We start from the raw sequence: 12,089 nt of genomic DNA, 5'->3' as shown, positions 1-12,089 counted from the left end.
CAATCAGTCATCTACTCATTGTTATTGATGCGAGAAAGTTTTTGTCTCCTGAAGTTTTGACATCACAAACTTCACTTAAACTTCAAAAAATAAAATATGGTTCCTGCGAGGGTGAGCATTACATGACTGTGGAAATAGCTCCAGTGGTGGCTTTTAAACACCTGCGTTAAAGTGGCTTTAGTGTGGATGGGTTTGAGGACCAATGTTTCCTTTAACCAAGCCCCCATGCTCTTTTAAAGCAACTAAGAAACAAGAACCGTTCTCCTGATTTGTTCCTTTAAAACATTACTTGTGTAAAGAGATGAATAAAAATGACACATAGCATGTTATATGCAGCACTTTTTCTAAATCACGTCAATCTAACTTGGTAAAAACTTTCTATTCTGTTTCCCTGCTTCATTTAAATAGCAGTAAAAATTTCAGATTGATGCCTCTATTTCTGGAGGCGCAGGACAGCAACAGGTTTTCTAGACACCATAACCACAATTTACACGTCTTCGTTTTGCTGTGAAACCTCTGAAAGCAGACGTGGCTTCCATCACATTCGACAGGTGTGTGTGTGTGTGTGTGTGTGTGTGCAGAGGGATTTTTAACACTCAGGAAGCCCTTTTTGAAAAAAAGTTTCAAGAGCACATTGAGCCTTCGAGACAGCTGAGAGATCTGTGTCATGAATATTTCAGAAGAACTCTGAGAATCTGACAGCAGTTGTTTTTATCTACAGCAAGTTTCATCTCCAGGCTCTTTGAGATGGTTAATTGTCAATTCCACCGAAGTTGATAACCAACTCCAGATGGTCCGAACCTCATCACTACAACTTTTGGAGGCAGCGGTGTCCTGCCTCGCACACACTGTTGAACACATTACACTGAGCTGCCAACAACCACAACAGGGAGCGTTACAGCCACAGTTTCCTGCTGTCAGTCACTGAGCCGCTGCAGTGGAGCAACTGGACACCTTGATGGGAGATGATGAGTGTTTTCCCTTCAATTACCCGACCCATATTTTCTCAGGCTGCCAGTGATTCACCCCAGCGGTTTTCCAGTCAAAAATCTGCTTCCCCAGCTGCTGCCTGCACTTAATCCCAGTTATCAGCTAAAAGGTGACGCTTGTCGCCGGAGCTGCAATTTCCCTCAGGTCTACAGAGTATTTTTGTACCAGAGCACGTTGTTTTGCTTTGGAAACTGTTTTGATTCAGTCTCAAAGCTCTAATTAGCATTATTTTTTTCCACCAAAGCAGGGAGCTGTTTTCAGTGAAAAAGTTTTGATAAACTTACAGTACACTTTGTGTGTGAAAGTAGATATAATTAGCAACTAGCTGGTGAAACAGAGGAGTATTTAACAGCTAAAGCACCAGATATTTCTCTCTGGATATTTGACCTAGATTCCTCTAGGGGCTTGAAGCATGACTCCAAATGGATGATAATGTTGCTCTATAACCCAGTGTACACTTTGTGTCCACCACCAAACAGAAAGCAGATATAATCAGCGATAAAATTAGCGACTAGCTGCTGAAATAGCGGAGTATATAACAGCTAAAGAGTCAGATATTTCTCTCAGGAGTTGGTGGAGACCAAACCAAAGCTAAAAGGAGGGTAGGTATTTGACCTAAATTCCTCTAGGGGCTTGAAGCATGACTCCAAGTGGATGATAATGTTGCCCTGTAACTGCTGATTGTGTAAATAGGTGAGTGTTTGCTAGCACTTCCACCTCATCAACACACATCAACACAAATATACTTTATTCTGAGTCACTTTTGTGTTTACAGCTTCTTACACTGCCCCCAAGTGGCCAAATAAAAATCAATTACTGCATGTTTAAAGGTACAGGTAAGAAATTAATGAAGAAAAGTTAGTGAGAAAAGGATGGATGTGCTGTTGGCTGCTGTTATACTTCAGCCCAATAAGACCAAACCTGGGTGTCCTGATATTTGATTAGGTGCGTACAGATCTATCGACAAATCAGTGTCAAGCAATTCAAAGTGTTCTCAGATCGACAGTTTGGTTTGCAGTTAACGGAGTGGACTATATGATATTCAGAGCCTATCTGTGATTTAGAGGTTATCTGCACTCAGCTCTCAACATGGAAGTGGCTGACTGTGGCTAACTGTGCTAACATCGCCAACACTGCTAACATTGGCAACATTGCTGTGCTGACATAGCAAATGGTGTTAACTGCAGGGGAACCAGAGGGTGGACGCTACGCTTCTGCAACGACACAATCCCAGTATTAGCGGTAACTGTCGTATGAGCACAGTGCTGTGTTAAGCTAACACAGGATTCACATGCATGTGCTGCCAGACCATCCACCACAACAAAGAAAAGAAGTTCATTCATTCATTCATTCATTCATTTCCCTAACTGCTTATGCTCTTGAGGGTCGTGGGGGGATGGAGCCTATCCCAGCTGACATTGGGTGAGAGGCAGGGTACATGCTGGACAGGTCGCCAGACTATCACAGGGCTGACACATAGAGACAGACAACCATTCACACTTACAGACAATTTAGAGTCACCAGTTAACCTGCATGTCTTTGGACTGTGGGAGGAAGCTGGAGTACCCTGAGAAAAACCCATGCTGACATGGGGAGAGCATGCCAACTCTGTGCAGAAGAAAAGAAGTAGCCTGACTTTATTTTCTACTCAGGACACCATGACTCCAGTATATCTTTACAAAGAAAATAGTGGTATGCTGCTATATTAGTGCTCTGGATGTCGTCTAGACCTCCTCTAAATGTTTTGATCAGGTCTAGTTTTTCTTTCCTACGGAGAGGCTGAATGCACTTATTGTAAGTCACTCTGGATAAAAGCATCTGCCAAAACAGTGTAATTTAATTTAATGTGAAATATCAGCCCATAATGATTTCTATTATATATGAATGCTGATTTTTGCACAATGCACTAATAAAAGCCTGTAGTTTGGAGCATATTGTCTGAATTGAAACAATCCTGGCCAACATTTAATTTAAAGAGCTTTCCTGTCGTGCCGGGCGGCTTGCAAAACAAACTGTCATTGTGACAGGTACCTGTTTGGTTTAAGAATTAATTGTGTGACAAATGAGAGGAAGCTGCAGAAGCAAATTAAAGGCTCTAAACACACTGAGTGGGTTGAGGTGCTGAATATTTTTCATACTTTTTCCACCTGTCTGTGAGCTTGCAGACACCATCTTTTTGACACACACATACTTGTCTCGCTTGTCAGTAAACTCATCTGCACAAGGCCGAGACCACATGCCCACATGCATATGCACACTGCATGATGGCCCAGCCTGATCAAAACCTAACGGAGCAGAAATGTCCTTGAAAGTTAAAAGATGCCTGTGAAATTGCAAATGTGGAGCCCAAAAATCGCCGCCTAAATTGGGAGTACCCTCCCCGCATTTCACCCTGTCTATGTGTAATTTGTTGATTTGTCAAATATTCACACATGAACAGTTTTACTGTCCCCTGTGGGCCACTGTAGGCAAATCGTGCAGTTCTTTCCAGTGCATTCTGGGTGAGAAAAAGTGGAGACAGGTTTTGGTCAGGAAACAACAGCCTTAAGCAGGAGCAAAAAAAAAAAGCTGAAAAGTGCAGCCGGCAGCAGGGGGAAATGCAGAGTCCACAGAAAACACTGCGTCAACAAAATAAAACAACCAATTTTGAAAAAAAAGATCTCAACAATGGAGTGGTGGGAGACACAGAGGAAGACTGCACCATCCTCCTCTACATGGCATCTTGCCAGTTTATATAGTGAGATAGAAAGTGTTGCATTTTATATATTTAAATCTGAAATACACCCCCTTGCAAATTAAGTGTATATTAAATTATAAATCACCCAGCAAATGAACACAATGCAGCTAAAATAAGTACACCCACCCCCGCACTTACAAGCCTGTGAAACACTGTATCCATCAATCCTCTTACCTCTGTATACTTAAATGGCCTGTCCAATATAATGGCTGTCAGTTTACCTCACATCCTGCAAGGGATATGAACTCGCTGGTGGCAGGAAGTGATTAGGGAAGATGTAGAGCGCCATAAAGTTGAGATGCTGGGAGGTGCAGATGCAGACATCTTATTAAAATTATATACAATGGCCGCACTAATGCTTAATGAGGGTAGGAACACAAAAAGAGGGCTTGGTTTGTAAAGATGTATCTGCAGGGAGCTACAGTAGAGAATCTATTTCTTTTCTGTCTCCTGACTCTTTGTTTTTGTCTTTTATTTTGTTTCTCACTCTGTCTCTCAAACACACATTTTCAAGCAAATTAGAATCTGTGTCTATTGATTGTGGCTTGCAGCACAAAGACAACTCTCAATCCACTTTTTAGATGAAACTTTGTTGTGAGAAGTTGTGAGAAGTTATTTATAGAGGGTGAGAAAACTAACATTCAAATGATAACAAAAGGATCTTTTTCACAGTAAACCTTTCTAACACAGGTACCGGCACCTGAAGATTTGTTTGATGTCAGACTCACAATGTCATTTGGAAAACAGAGTGCTACTGCAAACAATGCATTACGGGTGTAACAGTACACAAAAATCTCGGTTCGGTACGTACCTCAGTACACAAGTCACGGTTCGTTTTTTTCGGTACAGTAATGAAAAAAATAGACAACTATTAAATATCTTTTACTTATTGATAACCTTATTAAAACATACCACCACAGCAGTTAACTCTTTTTACACAATTTTTGAATGAAACAAATATATATAAAATTCTGCTTGTTCACATTGTTTGAATGAAAATAGAAATATAAAAGTGAAAAATAAAATCCTGCTGTTTTTTTAACGTTTTTTAAATATAAATATACATTTCTGCTTTAACAGTTTTACTCAATTAAAATAAAAAGTATAGTGCAGCTGGTCAGCTTTAAAGCCTGCTCAGATTCAGTTTTACTAGGAACTTACTTAGCTTTCCCACTTTGTTAAAGTGCAGTAAACAAAACATGCTTATATCTAAAGTGCAGCTTAAACAATTTTACTCAACTCCAATGGCGTTGGTTATTTCTTTAGCACGATGGTCAGGGAAATGCTCTTTCTTTTTAAACGACGACGATATCGTAGTTTGCACCAGATTGCTTTTTCTAGTCGTGCCGGTTAACGTTCAAACTTGGGTGTTGTCGCTTTAGATGCGTTAGCATGTTAGACGTGTTTCCAAGTACATACCCGACCGCTATTCTGCAGTGCGGCACACTGCTTTTGTCTTGTCAACTTGTTTATTTCTATCTTCGTATTTTACCTTGAAACCAAAGTGTTCCCGAATGGAGGACTTAAGGTTTGCAGGTGGGTCTTCAGGTTCGTCAGGCTCACTTGCCATGTTGTCAAAATGTGAGAATGCGCTGCACAAAGTGAAAGCGGAGATTTACGGGACTCGGTCCGTCACTCAATTATGTCCGTCGGGGAACTAGATATTTTAAATGGTTCGGCTCGCAAAAATGGAATTAAAATAAAACAAAATAAAATAAAATAATATCCTGCGCCCAATAATTTGGTACAGGGTCGTGCCGAACCGAAAGTCGCGTACCGAACGGTTCGACACAAATACATGTACCGTTACGGCCCTACAATGCATGGTAGACCTTTGTACTCTATGTATAATGTATTAAAAACACAGGAATTACAAAATCTGCGATAGCCAGGGTGTTGTTATTTTGTTGTAAACAAACAGGAAGTGGTAAAGGGGTCCTCAAAGTTTTAGTTGACCACGTAGTTTCCGAAATTTATCAGATTTGAATTGGCGACTAGCTGGTGAATGGATGCCGATTCACTCAAAAATAGTGAAAATGTTTTAAAACGTCACGTTTAAAGCGTATTATTTAAATTTATGTGCCTAATCCCCAATATCAAAGGCCCTTTTTACACATATACGGCTATTTTTCTTTCTGTGTTTAAAAAAAAAAAAAAAAAATCTGTCCACATCAAGTTTGTTTCACAAAATATCTCCGTCTATACTGGACCAAAAAGGATGAATCCAAATGCTCACTGCTGAGGCTGTCTTCCACAGTCTCCCCTCGTCACAGAGGTAGTTAAGTCTACAAGTTGATGTTACCTTTTACGTAACCATTAATTCATGATTCCCTTTTGTCATAAGACCAAAGGAACTCACTCAAAGATAGGAGTGATGCTCTGTATAAGCAAAATCAACAAAATTGAAATCAATCTTGAAATTGTCCCACCATGTGCTGGTTTGACAGGGCCTGATCCAAAACTGCTGTTGGTGGACTTCATTAAACTATGGATGCTGAGGTGGAGCAAAAAGCATTTTGCGCAGCAGATGGCTCTGTTTGTCTGTAAAAGGTTGCAGCAATACTAAGGTTAAGTGAAAAGTTGTCATTAGACCAAGCAGTGCTAACAAAATGGTAAGGCCACATTTACACCGCAAGCGATGCGTTCGTGTAGCACGCGCGAACGGTCGCTGCGTTTTCATTTCGGCGAGCATGTTAACAGGTTAGAGCATTCACACCGCATCCGTTCTATGCGCTGCTCGAAAATAGAAGAGACGCTGATTTTTTGCACGAGTTGCGACCGAATGGTCGCGGTATTCAACAAAAAAGTTTGCGTGTGTTGTGACCTCTCTCGGCCACTGTAGACATCTCCCCCTTGACCAAGCGAGACCTGACAGGCACATGTTTCATGTACTTACACATTTGTAGTGCTAAATATAAATTCTCCAAGCGTTGGAATAATCACTGGCACGCGAACCTGTCCACCCTGGGCTTTGGGTCCAAACTCACTTCTTCTTCTTTGGAGTTTATTGGTGATTTGCAAACACGGTGCACTACCGCCACCAACTGTTCGGGTGTGGTTTGTATTTTAACGGGACCGTTTTGCGAGCGCTATGTGAATGCATCGCTTGTAGGGTTGGGTCGGTATGAGAAAAAAAAAGAATGGTCCGGTTTTTGAAAAAAAAAAACAAAAACGCATCAAGTCAGTAATACCGGATTTTCGCCACTTGGGGCGCAATTGACTCATTTAAAATAAAAAACGACCTTAGGACAACAGAGTGACAGTAACAAGTTTTTTCTTTTATTCCTTACAAATAAATTTTGCAGCTTACTCAATCAGTGCAAACTCTCCTGCTTGCTGTGCGCTTGGCGAAGAGGCAGACACAGGTGCTCACAGACTCGGGCGTACTATAAGCGGAGCGGACTACGTGTAAAAATGTCCGTGAAAAATCCCCGCGATGTGAAAAATACATGCCGAACAGTCTTTTGTTCTTTCAGTCTTTCCGCGCGGTCGTGCTTTGCACGCACAGGGCTTGCGGACGTCCACTTTTACCGGGCGGACCTCTGCGGCGTCCACTCCGCGTACGTTCTGCCTGAGTATGTGGCCCGGTCGGTCTCAAAAAATAAAACCCGGTCCAAGATGGAGTACCGGACCGAACTGGTATTACCGAGAACCGACCAAACCCTAATCGCTTGCGGTGTAAATGAGGCCTAAGATAGTTCACTGTTGTTGTTATTGTTCCTTGCGCACGTTCATTACACAAAGCAACAATGGGCATGTGCAAATTAAGAAGATGCAAACGCTCCGTTTTACATATCTACATGAATACATAGCAACAGAGTTTTTAAAAATCTCTGTTTTCATGACCTAAAACTCTGTTTGAGTGTGAAAACGTAGTGGCAAACATCTGTTTACGAAAATAGCTGTATGCATGTCGACAGGGCTAAAATGTCCACATTTACATCACTTTTAGACACTAAGCAAATTGAAAGAATTTAAAAAAGACTCAAACATGGTGTCTTTTTGATTGAGTGCAGACATTAAGTCATAGAAAAATGAGAAATACTTGAAAGCTAATCCAAAATAATATTTTCTTGTTAGAAGGTGCCTCAGTTTAATCCATTGTTTGATTTACTTTTCCATCAGAACTCACCTGTTAATTTGCAAAACATATTTTATCCCAGTCTACAAGAACCACTCAATGTTTTATCACTGATGTAAAACACTTGTTTTTTTAAGATTAATTTCACTTTTCATTCTGAAATATCAGCTGCTGATCTTCTGGGCTGATCGGTCATATTTTGCTCGCCTAACCTCATATGATGTTGTTCCAACCTACTGAACAGACTGTTGTTCAAAAAACAGACAGAAGACCACTTCAGCTGATATTTGGAGCCGCAGTGGATTTGTGACAATAGATTTTTTTGTTACCTGCACAGGGGATTATGCTCTCAAATCTCAGGTATTAGTGGGTTTACCAGGGGGATTACGCATTGTACTTGATTCACTGTCAGTCCAAACAGATAATGCACCAGTATGAACGCAAGTGTACCTAAAAAAAAAAACCTGTATTCAGAACAGGAGTAAGGACAGGCAGCAGATGCATTAATCATCTCGGAGATTCTCCGTGCTGTCAAAAGTGGGTGGTTTTCCCAAATGGCCAAAGAATACATGACTGCAGAATATGTGTAACAGTGGTTCATTGTTCGGCTACATACTGTTGATGCTCAGACGCTCATTAAAGTGGGATCCTTTTTCTATATGAGGAATGAAGCTTCGCACTGGGACCCAGCCACATCTACATAAACATGTGATCTTGTCATGTGGGGCCCCTCATGTCTTCGAGGCTTCTGCAGAAGGACTTAACAGAACGACACAAGGCAGATTTGCATGAGAGTCCACATTACAGTCATGATAACTCCTAAAGCTCATTTTTCAGTGTAGATACAGTTCATTGTAGCTCACTATTGTTCCTGTAACTTTATCAGTTATCTCACACATATTACAAAGAATGTACAAAGTTGTTTTTTCATCAGTATTCTTTCATCAAATTGTAACATAGCGTTCACAAACATATGCAAACTTTTAACAAGGACAGTAACCCAAGCAGAATTTTTGAAGGATAAAACAAAAACCTAGGTTGGTAATGAATGAATAAAGTGTTTTGCTATTATGCCTATCCCCCAATTGCTTACGAGACAGCATACAATCATATTTTCCAGCAAACAATAATACAAAAAGCTCTAAAAACAAAGAGCATTTAAAAAAAAAAAAATTCACAATCAGGTTTTCAGACCTTGACATCTGCGCTTACCCTTTGATAAATAGTGTTACAGTTGTTATATAATCTTTGGATTTTCAACCCGAAGAACTAGATATTTCCTCTCTGAGCTGTGTCAAATAGTTCATGTGTACAGTAGGTTTTATTTCATCAAATAACCTGAGGTAACAGGATTAAAGCATAGCAGTCTTTGGCTGCACATATTAAAAGTAAACTATACAAGGTTATCCCAAAAGCCAAGGTATGGATAAACAAAAGTAATCCCTCTCAATATATATTTACAGTTCACTGTTCATTAATATGCATTGTCCCTGATAAATAAACAAATAAATAAAATCATGACTTATGACCCACTGGAAGTGTGTGGCAGTGCATTTATCTGCTGTTTATCTGAGACTCTGCCCTCTGTCTGTATTCTTTTTTTATTCTATTTTTATTTGGCTGTGTTCAGGATGTTTCTGGGCACAGCACGCAGGTGAGGTTGGGACTTCATAAAAAGGTAGGGACCAAGTGTCAGACCATAAGCTGCAAACATCCAAGGATTCATAGAGGAAGCTGAGAAAATCGTGGACACAGCTTGAAAGAAACGCAAATGCAAAATGCACAATTCTTGCATAGTTTACCTTTAAATAACTTTGTTTCCTGTAAATAAGATAATTCTTATATTTACATGTGACACAGGGTCTGACTAATGAATACTTTATTTCAAATTAATCTGCCAGTTATTTCCTTGTTTAATTGATAAATGAATGATACAAAAAAACTAAAATTTCAAGATTTAATTGATTATAAAGCAATTCAAATTATGTTCAGGGCAACTAATCAGCAATTGCCCAGTGCCATCCAAGGGTTGTTCCAGCAGAGAGAAATCAAATACAAGTTGAGAGGAACCTGTATATTTAAAAAAAACACCATTAAGGACCAAATGCAAAACTTCACTGTTCTATGGAGTAACTGTAATGATGAGCTTAAAAAGTGTAAGACTTGATCCAAACTAAATAAAACTCTTCAGAAACAAGCTGGACCAGTGATTCTCTATTTGGTTATTTCTTGTTTGTGGACTGTTTGATGGGTTTGGTACATCTGTTCCAATTATTTTGTTCTTGCTCTGTCCAAAAAGGTTTATGTGTTTAAGCTGATCGACATAAATATCGTGGACATTGACAGCTTTTATTGAATTTTTATTGTCTATGATTAATATATAAAAATCAGAGGGATTAGGTCCAGAAAAGTTTTTAACTTCTTCCTACCCCTTTTGAACATGAACCATATAATTTCTGTAACTTATATGTTGCTGAGGATCCTTCTTGTTTTTGCTTTTATTGCTCATAAGTTTTATTTTGTGTTTGTACTTTTTAAATATGTTAAATTAATTGACCTAAAAAAAATAAAAATAAGAATAGCTTGTTTAGTGCAACCAATAAAGCCACCTGAGGTAAATTTGTGATATTGATCTATACTAATAAAACAGACTTGACACTAGACAGGTAAAACGAAACAAATCCTCACATTTTATAGCTGTAACTTGTCTTAAGTGATTCATTTATCATCCTGATATGCAGTTATCCATGTTTGGCTGATGCTACAATGAATATAAAAATTGTACCTGCACTTGCAAAGGAACTTGAGGCCATTTGTACTCAAATAAATGGACTGGTCGTACAGTAAAGTGAATAAAAGCGTTTCCTGAGGGGATCTAGTCTTGATGATTCTGTTAATGCATGTACCAGGTACTGACATTACAAAGGGTTTGAATTTCTATCTCACTCCTGGACAGCTCGTCTCTGTCTCTCTATCCACTTCCTTACCTTTCTCACTGTACTTGTCATGAAAAGTGGAATGAATTCAGAGAGAATTGGAGGAGGATGGGCTGTCAGCGTGCGTCAGAGAAGTATCTGCCAAAGAGTGTCAGGTTGCACAGTAGCTTCACTTCTTGCTCACTGACCTCCCTGCCCTCTTTCTGCAGAAAGAGATATACTCTGGAATACCTTGTACATTACTGAATTCATAGCTGTCGTATATGTATTAACCCGACTATCTTGCACCGCTGTGCAGCTTGGCAAGAATGCATTTATCTTCGCCAAAGTGTTGAACCTGGGCCATGCAGAGACTGAAAAACAGATGCGTTTCACTGCAGCAGCCAGCTCTCTTGGGTTCAATACAAACACACTGCCTGTAGAGATAAGTACAGACCAGCGCTGCAGAAACTAAATACTGATGTCTAATGATGCTCTGAAACCGGAGTGTCATCTTAGGTGGTCATGATGGATTTAGCTGTGTTAAAGGAATATTCTGGTATTTTTCAACCAGGGTTCTTTTATAATTCTGGCCATTCTGACTACAGATTAAACTTTGGACTTTGTTACAGAGATTTGGGAAACACAGACCAGCAAGCATTTACTGGGGCAAGCAGTAAATTCTAAAGCTTTCTAGACGGATTAAAATGACATAAAGCGTTCAAATGTTTGAGTCCAAACATGAGTAAACACACAATTAGCCCCCTGAATTAGCTCTTTTTGCTAGTTGCACAGGGAACTACAATGGGGCAGCCACCTAACCAAGCTAGCTGTTTGGTTAGCTAGCCAGTAAACTCCCATTTTGTCTGCACTAATAACAACCATTTATTACTTAACAATTCATTATAGTGATTCCACTTCAATAAAGGTAAAAAATGGTTGAAAAATACCAGAATGTCTACTTTAAGGTGTTAAACTAGGCAGAGTCTCAGAATAAGTATTTTCTGTTTCAGGCAGCTGAACTTGTCTTGAGGTCAAAAAAGCCACATCAGTTCATATTAGATTAATATGGAAACACACATTTAATGTGAGCCTGACCTCATTTGGCTTGGTCTGACTCATATTCTCTTTGTTCATAGTAACAGTGCCTGTAGCAGTTAAGCATCCAGTTGTTGTTCCCATACAGTATAGTGAAAATAGCAACTCAGTAAGGACCACTTAAGTCAAAGGAAACTTTATTTCCATTTGCTGTATTATATTTTGCAGTATGGCTCTGTTCTGGGGCCCCTCTGCCTTTCCTAGGCCTACGCAGAAAGCATAAGGCAGAGAGAGCAAACCTTTCTGCCCTTCCGTGGCAAACGAGGAG

At 39.7% G+C, this 12,089-nt stretch overlaps 1 protein-coding gene across 1 annotated transcript in view; it reads left to right on the top strand.

Annotated features, from left to right (window-relative positions):
* The window catches only part of b4galt2 (UDP-Gal:betaGlcNAc beta 1,4- galactosyltransferase, polypeptide 2), a 270,007-nt gene that overhangs the window by 203,513 nt on the left and 54,405 nt on the right, over nucleotides 1-12,089 (top strand). The gene's annotated exons all lie outside the window — the stretch shown is intronic.

This window comes from Epinephelus lanceolatus, chromosome 12 (assembly GCF_041903045.1).
Source record: "Epinephelus lanceolatus isolate andai-2023 chromosome 12, ASM4190304v1, whole genome shotgun sequence".
Taxonomy (NCBI): domain Eukaryota; kingdom Metazoa; phylum Chordata; class Actinopteri; order Perciformes; family Serranidae; genus Epinephelus; species Epinephelus lanceolatus.
The sequence above is the reverse complement of the archived record's forward strand: the minus strand, read 5'-3'. Positions and strand labels throughout refer to the sequence as shown.